At 37.9% G+C, this 18,001-nt stretch overlaps 1 pseudogene; it reads right to left on the reverse strand.

Moving 5' to 3' along the window:
- Positions 1–17,682, reverse strand: part of LOC102405927 — an 84,440-nt pseudogene extending 66,758 nt beyond the window's left edge.
- Between the last annotated feature and the right edge of the window lie 319 nt (positions 17,683–18,001).

Below are 18,001 nucleotides of genomic sequence, written 5' to 3' on the forward strand. Positions count from 1 at the left end.
CTCATGAAAGTGTTTGCTTTAATGTCTATTTTGTTTGATATGAGTATTGCTACTCCAACTTTCTTTTTATTTCCATTTGTATGGTCTCTTTTTCTTCCCCTCTCTTTTTGTCTGTATGCATCCCTAGGTCTGAAGTGGTTCTCATGTAGACAGCATATATATGAGTCTTGCTTTTGTATCCATTCAAGCAGTCTGTGTTTTTCTATTGGAGGATTTAGTCCATTCACATTTAAGGTCATTATTGATATGTACATTTCTATTGTCATTTTCCTTTTCTTTCTGGGATTTTCTTCTCTTTTTTAAAATTATTATTATTTTTTTTTTTTTTACTTTACAATTTTGTATTGGTTTTGCCATACATCAACATGCATCTGCCACGGGTGTACATGTGTTCCCCATCCTGAACCCCGCCTCCCACCTCCCTCCATGTACCATCCCTCTGGGTCATGCCAGTGCAACAGCCCCAAGCTTCCTGCATCCTGCATTGAACCTGGACAGGCGATTTGTTTCTCATATGATATTATACATGTTTTAATGCCATTGTCCCAAATCATGCCCCCCTTCCCTCTCCCACAGAGTCCAAAAAACTGTTCCATACATCTGGGTCTCTTTTGCTGTCTCGCATACAGGGTTATCATTACCACCTTTCTAAATTCCATATATATGCATTAGTATACTGCATTGGTGTTTTTCTTTCTGGCTTACTTCACTCTGTATAAATAGGCTCCAGTTTCATCCACCTCATTAGAACTGATTCAAATGTATTCTTTTTAATGGCTGAGTAACACTCCACTGTGTATATGTACCATAGCTTTCTTATCCATTCATCTGCTGATGGACATCTAGGTTGCTTCCATGTCCTGGCTATTATAAACAGTGCTGCAATGCACATTGGGGTACATGTGTCTCTTTCCCTTATGGTTTCCTCAGTGTGTATGCCCAGCAGTGGGACTCTGGGGTCGTATAGCAGAACTATTTCCAGTTTTTTAAGGAATCTCCACACTGTTCTCCATAGTGGCTGAATTAGTTTGCATTCCCACCAACAGGGTAAGAGGGTTCCCTTTTCTCCACATCCTCTCCAACATTTATTGCTTATAGACTTTTGGATTGCAGTGATTCTGACTGGCGTGAAATGGTACCTCATTCTGGTTTTGATTTGCATTTCTCTGATAATGAGTGATGGTGAGCATCTTTTCATGTGTTTGTTAGCCATCTGTATGTCTTTTTTGGAGAAATGTCTATTTATTTCTTTGGCCCATTTTTTTTATTGGGTCGTTTATCTTTCTGGAATTGAGCTGCAGGAATTGCTTGTATAGTTTTGAGATTAGTTCTTTGTCAGTTACTTCATTTGCTATTATTTTCTCCCATTCTGAAGGCTGTCTTTTCACCTTGATTATAGTTTCTTTTGTTGTGCAGAAGCTTTTTATTTTAATTAGGTCCCATTTGTTTATTTTTGCTTTTATTTCCAATATTCTGGGAGGTGGGTCATAGAGGATCCTGCTGTGATGTATGCCAGAGAGTGTTTTGCCTATGTTCTCCTCTAGGAGTTTTATAGTTTCTGGTCTTATGTTTAGATCTTTAATCCATTTTGAGTTTATTTTTGTGTATGGTGTTAGAAAGTGTTCTAGTTTTATTTTTTCTACAAGTGGTTGACCAGTTTTCCCAGCAACACTTGTTAAAGAGATTGTTTTTTCTCCATTGTATATTCTTGCCTCCTTTGTCAAAGATAAGGTGTCCATAGGTGTGTGGGTTTATCTCTGGGCTTTCTATTTTGTTCCACTGATCTATATTTCTGTCTTTGTGCCAGTACCATACTGTCTTGATGACTGTGGCTTTGTAGTAGAGCCTAAAGTCAGGCAGGTTGATTCCTCCAGTTCCATTCTTCTTTCTCAAGATTGCTTTGGCTATTCGAGGTTTTTTGTATTTCCATACAAATTTGTAAAATTATTTGTTCTAGCTCTGTGAAAAATACCGTTGGTAGCTTGATATGCATTGCATTGAATCTATAGATTGCTTTGGGTAGTATACTCATTATCACTATATTGATTCTTCCGATCCATGAACACGGTATATTTTTCCATCTATTAGTGTCCTCTTTGATTTCTTTCATCATCGTTTTATAGTTTTCTATATATAGGTCTTTGCTTTTCGCTTCTCTTCTTTTCACAGCTATTTGTAAGGCCTTCCCAGACATATGCAGAGTACATCATGAGAAATGCTGGACTAGAAGAAACACAAGCTGAAATCAAGATTGCCGGGAGAAATATCAATAACCTCAGATATGCAGATGACACCACCCTTATGGCAGAAAGTGAAGAGGAACAAAAAGCCTCTTAATGAAAGTGAAAGTGGAGAGTGAAAAAGTTGGCTTAAAGCTCAACATTCAGAAAACGAAGATCATGGCATCTGGTCCCATCACTTCATGGGAAATAGATGGGGAAAGAGTGGAAACAGAGTCAGACTTTATTTTTCTGGGCTCCCAAATCACTATAGATGGTGACTGCAGCCATGAAATTAAAAGACATTTATTCCTTGGAAGGAAACTTATGACCACCCTAGATAGCATATTCAAAAGCAGAGACATTACTTTGCCAACAAAGGTTCGTCTAGTCGAGGCTATGGTTTTTCCTCTGGTCATGTATGGATGTGAGAGTTGGACTGTGAAGAAGGCTGAGCACCGAAGAATTGATGCTTTTGAAATGTGGTGTTGGAGAAGACTCTTGTGAGTCCTTTGGACTGCAAGGAGATCCAACCAGTTCATTCTGAAGGAGATCAGCCCTGGGATTTCTTTGGAAGGAATGATGCTAAAGCTGAAACTCCAGTACTTTGGCCACCTCATGTGAAGAGTTGACTCATTGGAAAAGACTCTGATGCTGGGAGGGATTGGGGGCAGGAGGAGAAGTGGACGACAGGGGATGAGATGGCTGGATGGCATCACTGACTCGATGGATGTGAGTCTGAGTGAACTCCGGGAGTTGGTAATGGACAGGGAGGCCTGCATGCTGCGATTCATAGGGTCACAAAGAGTCGGACATGACTGAGCGACTGAACTGAGCTGAATTGATATATAGGTCTTTAGTTTCTTTAGGTAGATATATTCCTAAGTATTTTTATTCTTTTTGTTGCAATGGTGAATGGAATTGTTTCCTTAAATTCTCTTTCTATTTTCTCATTATCAGTGTATAGGAATGCAAGGGATTGCTGTGTGTCAATTTTATATACTGCAACTTTACTATAGACATTGATTAGCTCTAGTAATTTTCTGGTGGAGTCTCTAGGGTTTTCTAGGTAAAGGATCATGTCATCTGCAAACAGTGAGAGTTTAACTTCTTCTTTTCCAATTTGTATTCCTTTTATTTCCTTTTCTGTTCTGTTTGCTGTGGCCAAAACTTCAAAAACTATGTTGAATAGTAGTGATGAGAGTGGGCCACCTTGTCTTGTTTTTGACTTTAGGGGAAATGCTTCCAATTTTTCACGATTGAGGATAATGTTTGCTGTAGGTTTGTCATATATAGCTTTTATTATGTTGAGGTACGTTCCTTCTATTCCTAATTTCTGGAGAGTTTTTATCATAAATAGATGTTGAATTTTATCAAAGGCTTTCTCTGCATCTATTGCGATAATCATATGACTTTTATTTTTCAATTTGTTAATGTGGTGTATTACATTGATTGATTTGCGGATATTGAAGAATTCTTGCATCCCTGGGATAAAGCCCACTTGGTCATGGTGTATGATCTTTTTAATGTGTTGTTGGATTCTGATTGCTAGAATTTTATTAAGGATTTTTACATCTATGTTCATCAGTGATATTGGCCTGTAGTTTTCTTTTTTTGGTGGGATCTTTGTCAGGTTTTGGTATTAGGGTGATAGTGGCCTCATAGAATGAGTTTGGAAGTTTACCTTCCTCTGCAATTTTCTGGAAGAGTTTGAGTAGGATAGGTGTTAGCTGTTCTCTAAATTTTTGTTAGAATTCAGCTTCTGAAGCTGTCTGGACCTGGGCTTTTGTTTGCTGGAAGATTTCTGATTACAGTTTCAATTTCCATGCTTGTGATGGGTCTGTTAAGATTTTCTATTTCTTCCTGGTTCAGTTTTGGAAAGTTGTTTTTCTAAGAATTTGTCCATTTCTACCACGTTGTCCATTTTATTGGCATATAATTGTTGATAGTAGTCTCTTATGATCCTTTGTATTTGTGTGTTGTCTGTTGCAATCTCTCCATTTTCATTTCTGATTTTATTGATTTGATTTTTATCCCTTTGTTTCTTGATGAGTCTGGGTAATGGCTTGTCTATTTTATTTATCCTTTCAAAGAACGAGCTTTTGGCTTTGTTGATTTTTGCTATGGTCTCCTTTGTTTCTTTTGCATTTATTTCTGCCCTAATTTTTAAGATTTCTTTCCTTCTACTAACCCTGAGGTTCTTCATTTCTTCCTTTTCTAGTTGCTTTAGGTGTAGAGTTAGGTTATTTATTTGACTTTTTTCTTGTTTCTTGAGGTGTGCCTGTATTGCTATGAACTTTCCCCTTAGCACTGCTTTTACAGTGTCCCATAGGTTTTGGGTTGTTTTGTTTTCATTTTTTCATTTCTATGCATATTTTGATTTCCTTTTTTTATTTCTTCTGTGATTTGTTGGTTATTCAGCAGCGTGTTGTTCAGCCTCCATATGTTGGAATTTTTAATATTTTTTCTCCTGTAATTGAGATCTAATCTTAATGCACTGTGGTCAGAAAAGATGCTTGGAATGATTTCAATTTTTTTTGAATTTACCAAGGCTAGATTTATGGCCCAGGATGTGATCTATCCTGGAGAATGTTCCATGTGCGCTTGAGAAAAAGGTGAAATTCATTGGTTTGGGATGAAATGTCCTATAGATATCAATTAGGTCTAACTGGTGTATTCTATCATTTAAAGTGTGTGTTTCTTTGTTAATTTTCTGTTTAGTTGATCTATCCATAGCTGTGAGTGGGGTATTAAATCTCCCACTATTATTGTGTTATTGTTAATTTCCCCTTTCATACTTGTTAGCATTTGTCTTACATATTGTGGTGTTCCTATGTTGGGTGCATATATATTTATAATTGTTATATCTTCTTCTTGGATTGATCCTTTGATCATTATGTAGTGTCCTTCTTTGTCTCTTTTTACAGCCTTTGTTTTAAAGTCTATTTTATCTGATATGAGTATTGCTACTCCTGCTTTCTTTTGATTTCTATTTGCATGGAATATCTTTTTCCAGCCCTTCACTTTCAGTCTGTATGTATCCCCTGTTTTGAGGTGGGTCTCTTGTAGACAACATATATAGGGGTCTTGTTTTTGTATCCATTCAGCCAGTCTTTGTCTTTTGGTTGGGGCATTCAACCCATTTACGTTTAAGGTAATAACTGATAAGTATGATCCCGTTTCCATTTACTTTATTGTTTTGGGTTCGAGTTTATATACTGTTTTCGTGTCTCCTGTCTAGAGAATACCCTTTAACATTTGTTGGAGAGCTGTTTTAGTGGTGCTGAATTATTTCAGCTTTTGCTGGTCTGGAAAGCTTTTGATTTCTCTTTCATATTTGAATGAGATCCTTGCTGGGTACAATAATCTGGGCTGTAGTTTATTTTCTTTCTTTCTTCACTTTAAGTATGTCTTGCCATTCCCTCCTGGCCTGAAGAGTTTCTATTGAAAGATCAGCTGTTATCCTTATGGGAATTCCCTTGTGTGTTATTTGTTGTTTTTCCCTTGCTGCTGTTAATATTTGTTCTTTGTGTTTGATCTTTGTTAATTTGACTAATATGTGTCCTGGGATGTTTTGCCTTGGGTTTATCCTGTTTAGGACTCTCTGGGTTTCTTGGACTCCGGTGATTATTTCCTGCCCCATTTTAGGGAAGTTTTTAACTATTATCTCTTCAAGTGTTTTCTCATGGTCTTTCTTTTTGTCTTCTTCTTCTGGGACTCCTATGATTCGAATGTTGTGGCATATAATATTGTCCTGGAGGTCTCTAAGATTGTCCTCATTTCTTTTAATTCATTTTTTTTCTCTGATTCAGTTATTTCTACCCTTCTATCTTCTATTTCACTAATCCTATCTTCTGTCTCTACTATTTGTTGCCTCCAGAGTGTTTTTGATTTCATTCATTGCATTATTCATTATATATTGTCTCTTTTTTATTTCTTCTAGGTCCTTGTTAAACCTTTCTTGCATTTTCTGAGTCCTTGCCTCCAGGCTATTTATCTGTGATTCCATTTTTATTTCAAGATTTTGGATCATATTCACTATCATTATTTGCATTTCTTTATCAGGTAGATTCCCTATTTCTTCCTCTTTTGTTTGGTTTGGTGGGCATTTATCCTGTTCCTTTACCTGCTGGGTATTCCTCTGTTTCTTCATCTTGTTTATATTGCTGAGTTTGGGGTGGCCTTTCTGTATTCTGGCAGTTTGTGGAGTTCTCTTTATTGTGGAGTTTCCCCACTGTGGGTGGGGCTGTATCGGTGCCTTGTCAAGGTTTCTTGGTTAGGGAAGCTTGTGTCAGTGTTCTGGTGGGTGGAGCTGGATTTCTTCTCTCTGGAGTGCAATGAAGTGTCTAGTAACAAATTATGAGAAGTCAATGGATTTGGAGTGACCTTGGGCAGCCTGCATATTGAAGCTCAGGGCTGTGTTCCTGTGTTGCTGGAAAATTTGTGTGGTATGTCTTGCTCTGTAACTTGTTGGCCCTCAGGTGGTGCTTGGTTTCAGTGTATGTATGAAGGCATTTGATGAGTTCCTGTCGATTAATGTTCCCTGGAGTCAGGAGTTCTCTGGTGTTCTCGGGATTTGGACTTAAGCCTCCTGCTTCTGGTTTTCAGTCTTATTTTTACAGTAGTCTCAAGACTTTTCCTTCTATACAGCACTGTTGAAAAAACATCAAAGACGAAAAGTTTCTCCACAGTGAGGGACACCCAGAGAAGTTCGCATAGTTACATGGAGAAGAGAAGAGGGAGGAGGGAGTTAGAAGTGACCCAAATGAGATGAGGTGGAATCAAAAGAGGAGAGAGCAAGCCAGCCAATAATCACTTCCTTATGTGTGCTCCACAGTCTGGACAGCTCAGAGATGTTCATGGAGTTATACAGAGAAGAGAAGAGGGAGGAAGGAGACAGAGGTGGAGGGTGGAGACAGAGGTGACCTAGTGGAGAGAAAGGAGAGTCCAAGGAGGGAGAGAGCAGTCAAGCCAGTAATCTCACTCCCAAGTAAAAGTAGGTACTGAAGACTGGGTTCTTAAAGGTACAAAATTGATAACAAATACCAAAAAGCAAAGATTATAATTCTAGAGTAGAGGTTGGATTTTCAAAAATATAATATTAAAGAAAAAGAGAAGAAGAAGAAGAAGAAAAAAAACAAAGTTACAAAAGTTATTAAAAATATATATATGTATGTATGTATGTATATATATATATATATATGAAGTTTGCTTTTCAAAATAGTCTCTTTTTTTTGAAAAGTAATAGTAGGTTATAAAAATGAAAATTAAAGGAGTAATAGAGGACTTAAAAATTAAAAAAAAAGTTAAAAAAAGAAAAAAAAAGAAAAGAATGATCTTAAAAATGGTAAAAATATATCTAGGACTTTCTCTGGTGGTGTTGTGGGCAGTGTGGGGTCAGTTCATTTCGGATAGTTTCTTGGTCAGGCTCATATTTCTCAAGATCTATAGGCCCCTTCCTATGTAGCTAGTACTAACTACAGGGTTTTAATCTATTGCACCTGTCACTTCCAAGGCGGTTCCCTCTGCTTTAGCTTCTGTTTGCTGATCTCTTCAGTGTCTGATTTCCGCCCTGACACAAGGGGGTGGTGGTGGACACTTTTTTAGGCTCACTTGTTCAGTCGCGCTGTGGGGAGGGAGGGACCCTGCAAACAAATAACACTGGCATGTGCTCATAGTGTCTCAGCAACACTGGGCCTGCCCCTGCTCACAGCGTGTGCACCCTCCCTGCCCACACAGCTCAGGCTCTAGGTTGCTCCACCAGGAACCATCCGAGGCCGGCCCTGGGCTGAATGCACCTCCCAGGTCTAAGCCGCTCAGGTACAGGCACTTGGGTAGTCCTCAGAGGCGCAGACTCCGTTGGGCCTGTGTTTTGTGCCCTTCCCAGCTCCAAGCAGCTCGGGTGATGAGGTGTTTGGCGAGGGAGGTCACTGCGATTTATTGCCTCTCCCATCCCTGCCACTGGGTTTTTTTGGGTGTACAACCGGCGCACCTTCTCAGGCAGATGACTGTCCAGAACCCCAAGAAGTCTTAGTAAGCAAAGAAGCCTGCTTGTAGTTTGGTAGATAATGTCTCTCTGGGGCTGTGATTGCCCCCTTCTGGCTCTGGCTGCCTGTCACTGGAGGGGTATGGTCTGCAGCCGGCTAGTTCTGTTCCACCCTTTGTTCTGTGCATGGGCCTGGCGGTGTCTTAGGGCTTTTTGCGTGGTAGTTATCCCACAGTCTGGTTTGCTAGCCCAAATTAGTTCGCTCTGATTATCCTTGGGGGCATTCAGCCACGATCCTTACTCTAAGCAATGCAGCCCGCGCCTCACTGGCCAGCCCCCACTTGCTAGTGGCGGGCACAGGCGTCTGCACTGCTTCTCCGCTGGGGGAGTTACCGTTGGGCTCCTAATCTGTGGGTTTTAATTCTTTACTTATTTTTCCTCCCTATTATGTTGCCCTCTGTGCTTCCAAGGCTCAGCACAGACTCGGCAGTGAGAGTGTTTCCTGCTGTTTGGAAACCTCTCTTTCTAAGACTCCCTCCCAGGATGGAGCTCCATCCCTACCTCTTTTGTCTCTTTTTTTGTCTTTTATATTTTTCCTACCTCCTTTCAAAGACAATGGGTTGCTTTTCTGGGTGCCTGATGTCCTCTGCCAGCATTCAGAAGTTGTTTTGTGGATTTTACTTAGCGTTTAAATGTTCTTTTGATGAATTTGTGGGGGAGAAAGTGGTCTCCCCGTCCTATTCCTCCACCATCTTAGGACCGCCTCTGTCATTTTCTTAATTTGTTTTTACAGGCATTTTTTCTTCCCTTCTTCTTGTTTTCTCCTCTACTGTTTATCACCTAGAAAAGTTCCTCTAGCAATTGTCCCATGTGAGTTTGAGATGAATGTTTATTCTGCTGTTGTTCGGTGTAACAGTCTATAGATGATAATTATATTCAGTTGATTGATGGTACTGTGGAATTCAACTATGTCCCTACTGATTTTCAGCTTTCTGGATCAGTTCATTTCTGTTAGAGGAGAGTTGAAGTCTTTAACTACAATAGTGAATTTTTCTATTTCTCTTTGCAGTTTTATCATCTCTTTTCTTGCATATTTTGATGCTCTGTTTTTAGATGCATATATCTGGGTCTTCTTTGTAGCCCACTCTCACAGTCTGTCTTTTAATTAGTGTTAGACCTTTAAACATTAAAATGATTATTGCTATATCTTTATCAATATTTACCATGTTTAATATTGTTTTATGTTTGTTCCCTTTGTTCTTTGTTTTTATTTTTCATGCTTTCTCTGCTTTTTTGTGAGTTTTAATTGAAAATTTTGTGTAACTCCATTTAATTTCTTTTCTTAACATATCAGTTATACTTTCTTTTATCACTTAAAAAATATCCCTAATTCTGCCTTCCCATTTTCTGCATCATTGTTATTATTCATTTATTTATACATAAACATATATAAGTATATAAATATACATAAGCATAGAAAGCTGAATATATTGTTATTATTATTATTTTGCACAAGCTATTATCCATTAGATCGATTAAGAATAAAAAAAAAAGGTTTTCTTCTATTCCTTCTCCAGTTCCCTTTCTCTCTTTATATAAATCTGAGTTTCTAACATATATCATTTTATTCTCTCTGAAGTAATTAGCCTCCAATTAAAATAAATACATATATATTATAAAAAAATAGAAAAAGAAGATTTCTTGTAAAACATGTGTAATGTGTACAGACAATAGATTCTCTCAGTTTTTACTTGTGCAAGAAATTATTTCTTCACTTTTCAAGAATAATGTTGCAAAATACAGAATTTTAGGTTCATGTGTGTGTTTCCTCTCAACACTTTAGGTATTTTTCTCTACTCTTTAAAAAAAAAATTGCTCCTATATAGGTAAGATGTTTTATTCCTCTGGTTTCTTTCTAGATTTTTCTTTATATTTTATTTTCTGAAGCTTGAATAGTCTATGCCTGGTTGTAGGTTTTTTTTAGCATGTATCCTCCTTGGTTTTCTCTGGGCTTCATGGATTTTTGAATTAATGTGTGACACTAATACTCATTCACTATTCTTATTTATTCATTCTTCATTATTGTTTTAAAAACCTGTTATTTTCTATATTATCCTTCTTTTATTCCTATTATATATGTGATATACTTTTTGTGTCTGTCTTACATTTCCTGGACACTCTATTCCATTTTTTTATAGTCTTTGGGTTTTTGTTTTTTAATTTTTGAAGTTTCTGCTGCAAAAATGTCTGCCAAATTCAGAGATTTTTTTTCCCTCAACTGTGCCTATTATTAATTAGCCCACTAAATGCATATTTCATTTCTATTTTTTTGTCTCTTTAGTTTTGACTGTTTCTTTGAATTTTGATCCTTCTGCTTATACTGTTTATCTGTATTTGCATGCTGCCTACTGTTTTTCTTTAGCTTCCTTATCAAAATAATGGTAATAGTTTTCAGTTATCGGTCTGATAATTCTAACATCCCTGCCACATCTGAGCTTGGTTCTGATGCTTGTTCTCTCTTTTCAAACTGTGTTTGTGGCCTTTTAGTATGTCTTTAAATTTTTTGAAAGCCAGATATGATATACTAGGGTTACAACACTGTGGCAAACAGGTTTTTGGTGGTAGAGTGGTAGGGTATAGGGCGGGGGAAGCAGTCTTTTACTCTATGATTAGGTCTTTCAGGGAGCATGTGCCTCTGGGCTATGCATCTCACAAATACTTATCAGTTTCTTCAGCTTCTTAGGTGGGACAGGATAACTAGCATGGGCAGAAGTTGAAGGCTTTGTGTGTGTTTGTGAGTGTGTGAGTATGTGTGTAAGGCTAGAGAGGACTTGAGCCCCCACCCCACCCCCAGGTCAGTTGGGCTCCTAATAGCTTAGGCTTTGGTAGACTAGTTTATCCTGAGGGCAGGTTTTGTTTAAAAGAACAGAACACTCTGGTGTATTTAAAAATGATTATTGTTCCCTTCCCCACTGTAAGAAGCACAAAATAAATTTCTCTCTTCTTCTATATTCACTGTGAGAACCTGGTAGACCTTCTAGAATTAAACCATGGGAACCCTTTGGAACTGCCCTTCCAGAGTTTTAAAAGTTTAGACATGTCCACACTGATCCTCAAGGAATTTGTCAATTGAAGTTTAAGTTTTCATACCCTGGTACTTGCCCCAGGAAAGTTTTCTGCTTGTGAATTTTTGCTCCAGAAGCTTGTGATACTTTATATTCCAAGTCTAGAAAAGAGATTGTAGTTAATGAAGAGTAGAATATAGTGTATATTGAAGGTGATGGTAGAGTGTAAGTCTGGAGAAGAGAGTCATTTAACTATTTAGTTCAATAAATATTGATAAAAATTGCTATTTTCAAGCCACAATGCTAAGAACAAAGGATCTTTAAATTAATAAGGTATTCCCCTGAAGGGGCTCACAATATAGTGTGAAAGACAGTAAAGACTAAAAATAATTTCAATATATCAAATAAAATACAGTGATAGAGGCATGGTGTGATATGGGACATTGAGGCGGGGTTCTTAGTACAATTTAATATCCTGGAGAAAATAACATCTGAATTGCAACTTGAAGGATGAATAAAAATTATCTAGAGCAGAAATGTAGGCATGGCTTTCTGGAAACAACTAGAACTATGATCATAGCACAGAGGTGAGGAATAGCATGTTTTATGAAAGCAATCACAAATATTTTGGTGCTATTAAAGCATGAAATTAGAAGAAGAAAGTGAAAAAGAGAGTGGATAGGTACATATGATTGAAGTAATGATCAGAATTTTTCATGTTTGAATTTTATTCTCTTCATAGTTGAGAGTCAATGTGTTTTATACAGGGATTGACATTTTCTAGTTGATATTTCAGGAAGATAACTTTACCAGGCACTATATTGAATGTTTTGGATGATGATGAGAACAGATATAGGAAGAACTATTAGGAGGTGATTACCAGGGAGAGATGCTGAGGCCACAAACTAATATAGTGAAAGCAGAGAAGAGAAACATATGAGAAAAAGATAGGAAATGAAATTATTTGGATTTGGTAATATGTTAGATATACAATGTAAGGGAGAAATGTCAGGAATAACTCCCAGGTTTCTAGCATGTGTGAAATGGTTGTAATGTTAGAAAATCAGGATTAAAGTAAGAAAATAAGAGTAATATATACAATTCTGAACAAGTTGAGTAGGACAATGGAGTTTATAAACTTTGTATATGTTTTAAGAAATGAATATATTTTTAATGATATAGCTCTCTGGCTATAAATGTTTCCATTTTAGTCTTGATACTTTTAAGGGGAACATGTGAGTGCATTTAGACCCTGGTGGCTCAGAAGGTAAAGAATACACCTGGGTTCAATCCTTGGGTTGGGGAGACCCCTGGGTGGGGAGGGGATGGCAACCCACTCCAGTATTCTTGCCTGGAGAATTTCCATGGATAGAGGAGCCTGGCGAGCTATAGTCCATGGTGTTGCAAAGAGTTGGACACAATTGAGCAACTAAGCACAACACAACACAGGCTTCTTTTTGGTCCAGATGGAAGATTGGGACAGTGTGTATGTGTGTGTGTACAGAAGCATGTTCACATGCTTGCAGAACCAGCATATATTAAAAAAGCCTAAGCCCTGCATTGATCTAGGAGAGGTATATAGTGGTGTGAAATTGAAAATACAGTCTTGGACATGCCATAAATATCATATTACTTACTTTAAAAAATAAAATTAAAGTTAATTTTGAGGCCCCATAATAATCAACTGGTATTTCAATCTCAGTCACTGTATGCTGCATGAATACACGTGTGTGTGTGTGTGTGTGTGTGTGTGTGTGTGTATTCCCCCTCTTTAGAATCTCACAGAAATCTGGAGGTTATATATGGTTTCTAGAAATCTTGTCTTTGCTGCAACATCAATGTTATTGACTTGTTCATTATCTGAATCTACATGATACCTTAAAGACCCATTGCACTTGTGTCAAGGTTTGGCATGATATTTGTCAAGTTTGGAAGCTGTCCTGTCTATGGTCCAGCTTCCCTGGATTGCTATATCACAACCACACTCTCAGAAGATCATGGCATCTTTCTAAGGCATCCAATTTAGGGCATAGGTCTTCTGCTGTTTGTGAATTCCAAGCCATAATCCTTTTCTGGTCTTGGGGAATTATTCTCTTTCATTGCTTATGCTTCTCTCTCCTCAAATTTATACATTTTGTTCTTTGTTTCCAAGTGTATTGACCTCAGGTTACTTAGGCTCCTGGAAAACAAAAAGTAAGAATATTATATTTTTTGAAAACAAATTCAGCATTTAACATCGAGGGCAGTTTCAACCCTCCCCTGAGATGAGAAACACAAAGGAAGGGAAAAATACAGCAAGAGTGAAATACATATGTCTTTTCCTGGATTATCTTCAAAGCTGAGGCTGATTCAAAATCTTTTTAATTCAGACACTTTATTTGGGAATTGATCTTAGGCAATGGGAATGAGGAACAAGAGAGAGTAAAACAGGGAAGGAGAAAAATCCAATTATGTGTGATTAAGTTAGCTACTGCTGTAGATAGTTGATATCACTCTAGATAGACCATTCTGAGGAGATATATAGGGTGCACCTCAAAATGACCATCGGTTTAACAGGTGTTGTCTTTCCATTGACTCCTGGCCCTAATTTAGTTGAGGATGATTTTATTGAGAGGAGGTACTTTCAGCATGAAGTTGGATTAAAGCTTGAAGACAACTTTTTTTTTTCATTATATGGCTAAAATCAAACCTGAGGGTGAGATGCTGTAAAGTAGTATTCAAGATGTGTCCTATAGAGTCCACCCTTTGCATTAACTGTTTCTCATTTTCTCCATTAAATATTTTTCCATTAAGCTGAGATCAACTTCTTTCTCTAAAAATGACAATACATGGGGGAGAATAATGGGACATGCTACACTGTTCCTACCATTTCAACTGGTCCCAAGTCTGTGTTGATATTTACTGTCTCACACCTCCACCTGCAGTTTACTTTTCCCTCACTAACATCCAGTATTTTAGTTGGTATAGATTGTTTGTCTGGTGGGATTATCTAAACTTTCAACCTTAAGAGGTCTGAGTCCTTAGTTGACTTGCCCTTGCCTGGGTACAGTAATTATAATAATCTATCAGTCATCATTATAAGGTGTGGAAACCCAAAGAGACATGCTAGTAAAATTCCATGAGTTCTAGAAATTTCTCCTTATTTCAATTATATAGGAGTAACCTTAAGCTTTCATAGTAATTAGAGAGTAATTTCCTAGGCAGGTTGATAAGCAGTCTAGGGGTTCCCAAGGAGAGAGGGGTCTGGAATTCTCAAGAGGAAGAAAGGACAAACTTTTTTTTTTCCCTCTACATTCCTTAGGATTATATAACAATAATGTATCCTGCTTGGGGACAGTCTCTGAGAAAAACCTTCTGGCTAATCATGTTATCTTAAAATGTAAATTATAGGAGTAGGTCTAGTGAGGTTTTTACAACCTCCAGACATTCTTTTGATTCACTGTAATAACTAATTAGAAAGTATGTAACTCCATTGCTAACACTAGCAAGGGGGTGCTCTTTCTGCCTCTTTCTGATACCTATGTCAGAAGCTTTCTCTATCTCCTTTATACTTTAATAAAAATTTATTACACGAAGCTCTGAGCAATCAAGCCTCATCTCTGGCCCCAGATTGAATTCTTCTCCTCCAGAGGCCAAGAATCCCTGCATCTTTTCGTGCGTCAGCAACAACCTTTCAGTAATAGGGTCAATTCATACCATAAAATCAACTTCTTTCTTTGTTTTCTAGTTTACTTTTATGAGAATTTATAACTGGCCAGGTAAGAGTTGTTCCATGTTCAATGGCACCATATACTCTCCCCTTTTTTAGAAGCATTGTCCCCTAACAAAAACCAGGGCTTTGAACCTGGAAGAGCCTAAGAATTTAGGAATAGAAAGTCATAGCCCACAAGTTTTGGAGACAGGAGCCAATCCCAATATTCACTGGACCAATTTATTCTAAGTATTGAGGATAAGAACCATATATTAGCTATATTTGAAGAAAGTAGGGAAGACCACTAGGCCATTCATGTATGACCTAAATCAAATCCCTTATGATTATACAGTGGAAGTGACAAATACATTCAAGTGATTAGAACTGATAGACAGAGTGCCTGAAGAACTATGAATGGAGGTTCATGACATTGTACAGGAGGCAGAGATCAAGACCATCCCCAAGAAAAAGAAATGCAAAAAAGGCAAAATGACTGTCTGAGGAGGCCCTACAAAGAGCTGAGAAAAGAAAAGACACAAAGGGCAAAGGAGAGAAGGAAAGATACCCATTTGAATGCAGAGTTTCAAAGAATAGCAAGAAGAGATAAGAAAGCCTTCCTCAGTGAGCAATGAAAAGAAATAGAGGAAAAGAATAGAATGGAAAAGACTAGAGACCTTTTGAAGAAAATTAGAGATACAAAGGGAACATTTCAAGCAAAGATGAGTACAATATAGGACAGAAATGGTATGGATCTAAGAGAAAGAAAAGATATTAAGAAGAGGTGACAAGAATACACAAAAGAACTATACAAAAAAAAAAAAAAAAAAAAAAAAAACTTCATGATCCAGATAATCACGATGGTATTATCACTAACCTAGAGCCAGACATCCCAGAATGGGAAGGCAAGTGGCCCTTGGAAAGCACCACTACGAGCAAAGCTATTGGAGGTGATGGAATTGCAGTTGAGCTCTTTAAAATCCTGAAAGATGATGCTGTGAAAGTGCTGCACTCAATATGCCAACAATTTGGAAAGCTCAGCAGTGGCCACAGGACTGGAAAAGGTCAGTTTTCACTCCAATCCCAAAGAAAGGCAATGCCAAAGAATGATCAAATTACCACACAATTGCACTCATCTCACAGGCTAGTAAAGTAATGTTCAAAATTCTCCAAGCCAGGCTTGAACAGTATGTGAACTGTGAACTTCCAGATGTTCAAGCTGGTTTTAGAAAAGGCAGAGGAACCAGAGATCAAATTGCCAACATCCGTTGGGTCATTGAAAAAGCAAGAGAGCCCCAGAAAAACATCTATTTCTGCTTTATTGACTATGCTAAAGCCTTTGATTGTATGGATCACAACAAACGTGGAAAATTTTTAAAGTGATGGGAATAGCATACCACCTTACCTTCCTCCTGAGAAATCTGTATGCAGGTCAAGAAGCAACGATTAGAACTGGACATGGAGTAACAGACTGGTTTAAAATCAAGAAAGCAGTGCATCAAGGCTGTATATTGTCACTCTGCTTATTTAACTTACATGCAGTGTACATCATGAGAAATGCTGGGCTGGATGAAGCACAAGCTGGAATCAAGATTTCTGGGAGAAATATCAATAACCTCAGATATGCAGATGACACCACACTTATGGCAAAAAGTGAAGAACAAAATCTCTTGAGGAAAGTGAAAGAGGATAGTTGGCTTAAAACTCAACATTCAGAAAACTAAGATCATGGCATCCAGTCAGATCACTTCATGGCAAATAGATGGGGAAACAATGGAAACAGTGTCAGACTTTATTTTGGGGGGCACCAATATCACTACAGATGGTGACTGCAGCCATGAATTTAAAAGATGCTTGCTTCTTTGAAGAAAAGTTATGACCAACCTAGACAGCGTATTAAAAAGCAGAGACATTACTTTTGCAACAAATGTCCGTCTAGTCAAGGCTATGATTTTTCCAGTAGTCATGTATGGATGTGAGTGTTGGACTATAAAGAAAGCTGAGCACCGAAGAATTGATGCTTTTGAACTGTGGTGTTGTAGAAGACTTTTGGGAGTCACTTGGACTGCAAGGAGATCCAACCAGTCCATCCCAAGAAAATCAGTCCTGAATATTCATTGGAAGGACTGATGCTGAAGCTGAAACTCCAATACTTTGGCCACCTGATGCAAAGAACTGACTCATTTGAAATGACCCTGATGCTGGGAAAGATTGAAGGCGGGAGAAGAAAGGGAAAACAGAGGATGAGATGGTTGGATGGCATCATCGACTCTATGGACATGAGTTTGAGTAAGCTCCGGGAGTTGGTGATGGACAGGGAAGCCTGTTGTGATGCAGTCCATGGAGTTGCAAAGAGTCGGACATGACTGAGCAACTGAACTGAACTGATCAGCCATATGTGCAATGAACATGATTTATAATAGAAAGATTGTGCCTCAACCCTGTAGGGGATAGTCACAAATGAAACGTTCATTCAACATCTACTAGGCTATTTCATTTGACTGATCTCAGATGATGTGATGTATAGTAGAACTAGTGGATCTCAGATGAAAGAGGAATTATGTCATTAACCAGCCACAATAGCTGGACGTTTTGTTTGAAGGATCATACTATATTGAGACCTCAATACCAGTCTCTGCTGCTGGTAGATTGGGCATTTAGCAGTAAAGTAGTTATATCAGCCTTGGTTAGAGAAACCCTTTGTCTAGCTCTCAGTGCTGTCATCGTAGCCACTTTATTCATAGTTCCATTTAAAAAAGCACTGGGATAGCCTAGGAAAGAGGTTAACTGAATCTATAGAGTGAATTGCCCTATTCACTTAAATGTTGAGAGCTTCCTGAACATTAATGTGTGTTACAAACTTTGTCATGTTTTACCCTTTCTTATGTGTCATTTACATGCCTCTACCCTAAACTTCTTTGTCTCCAGTATTTTAATATTTTTATTTCCAGGACTCTTATCAGCCAGCCAAGCCATTTATCATTGCCCAAAAGTCCATGGATATACGTACTTCCAGCCATTTCTCCTACATTTTATCAGTTAG

This window comes from Bubalus bubalis, chromosome X (assembly GCF_019923935.1).
Source record: "Bubalus bubalis isolate 160015118507 breed Murrah chromosome X, NDDB_SH_1, whole genome shotgun sequence".
NCBI lineage: Eukaryota > Metazoa > Chordata > Mammalia > Artiodactyla > Bovidae > Bubalus > Bubalus bubalis.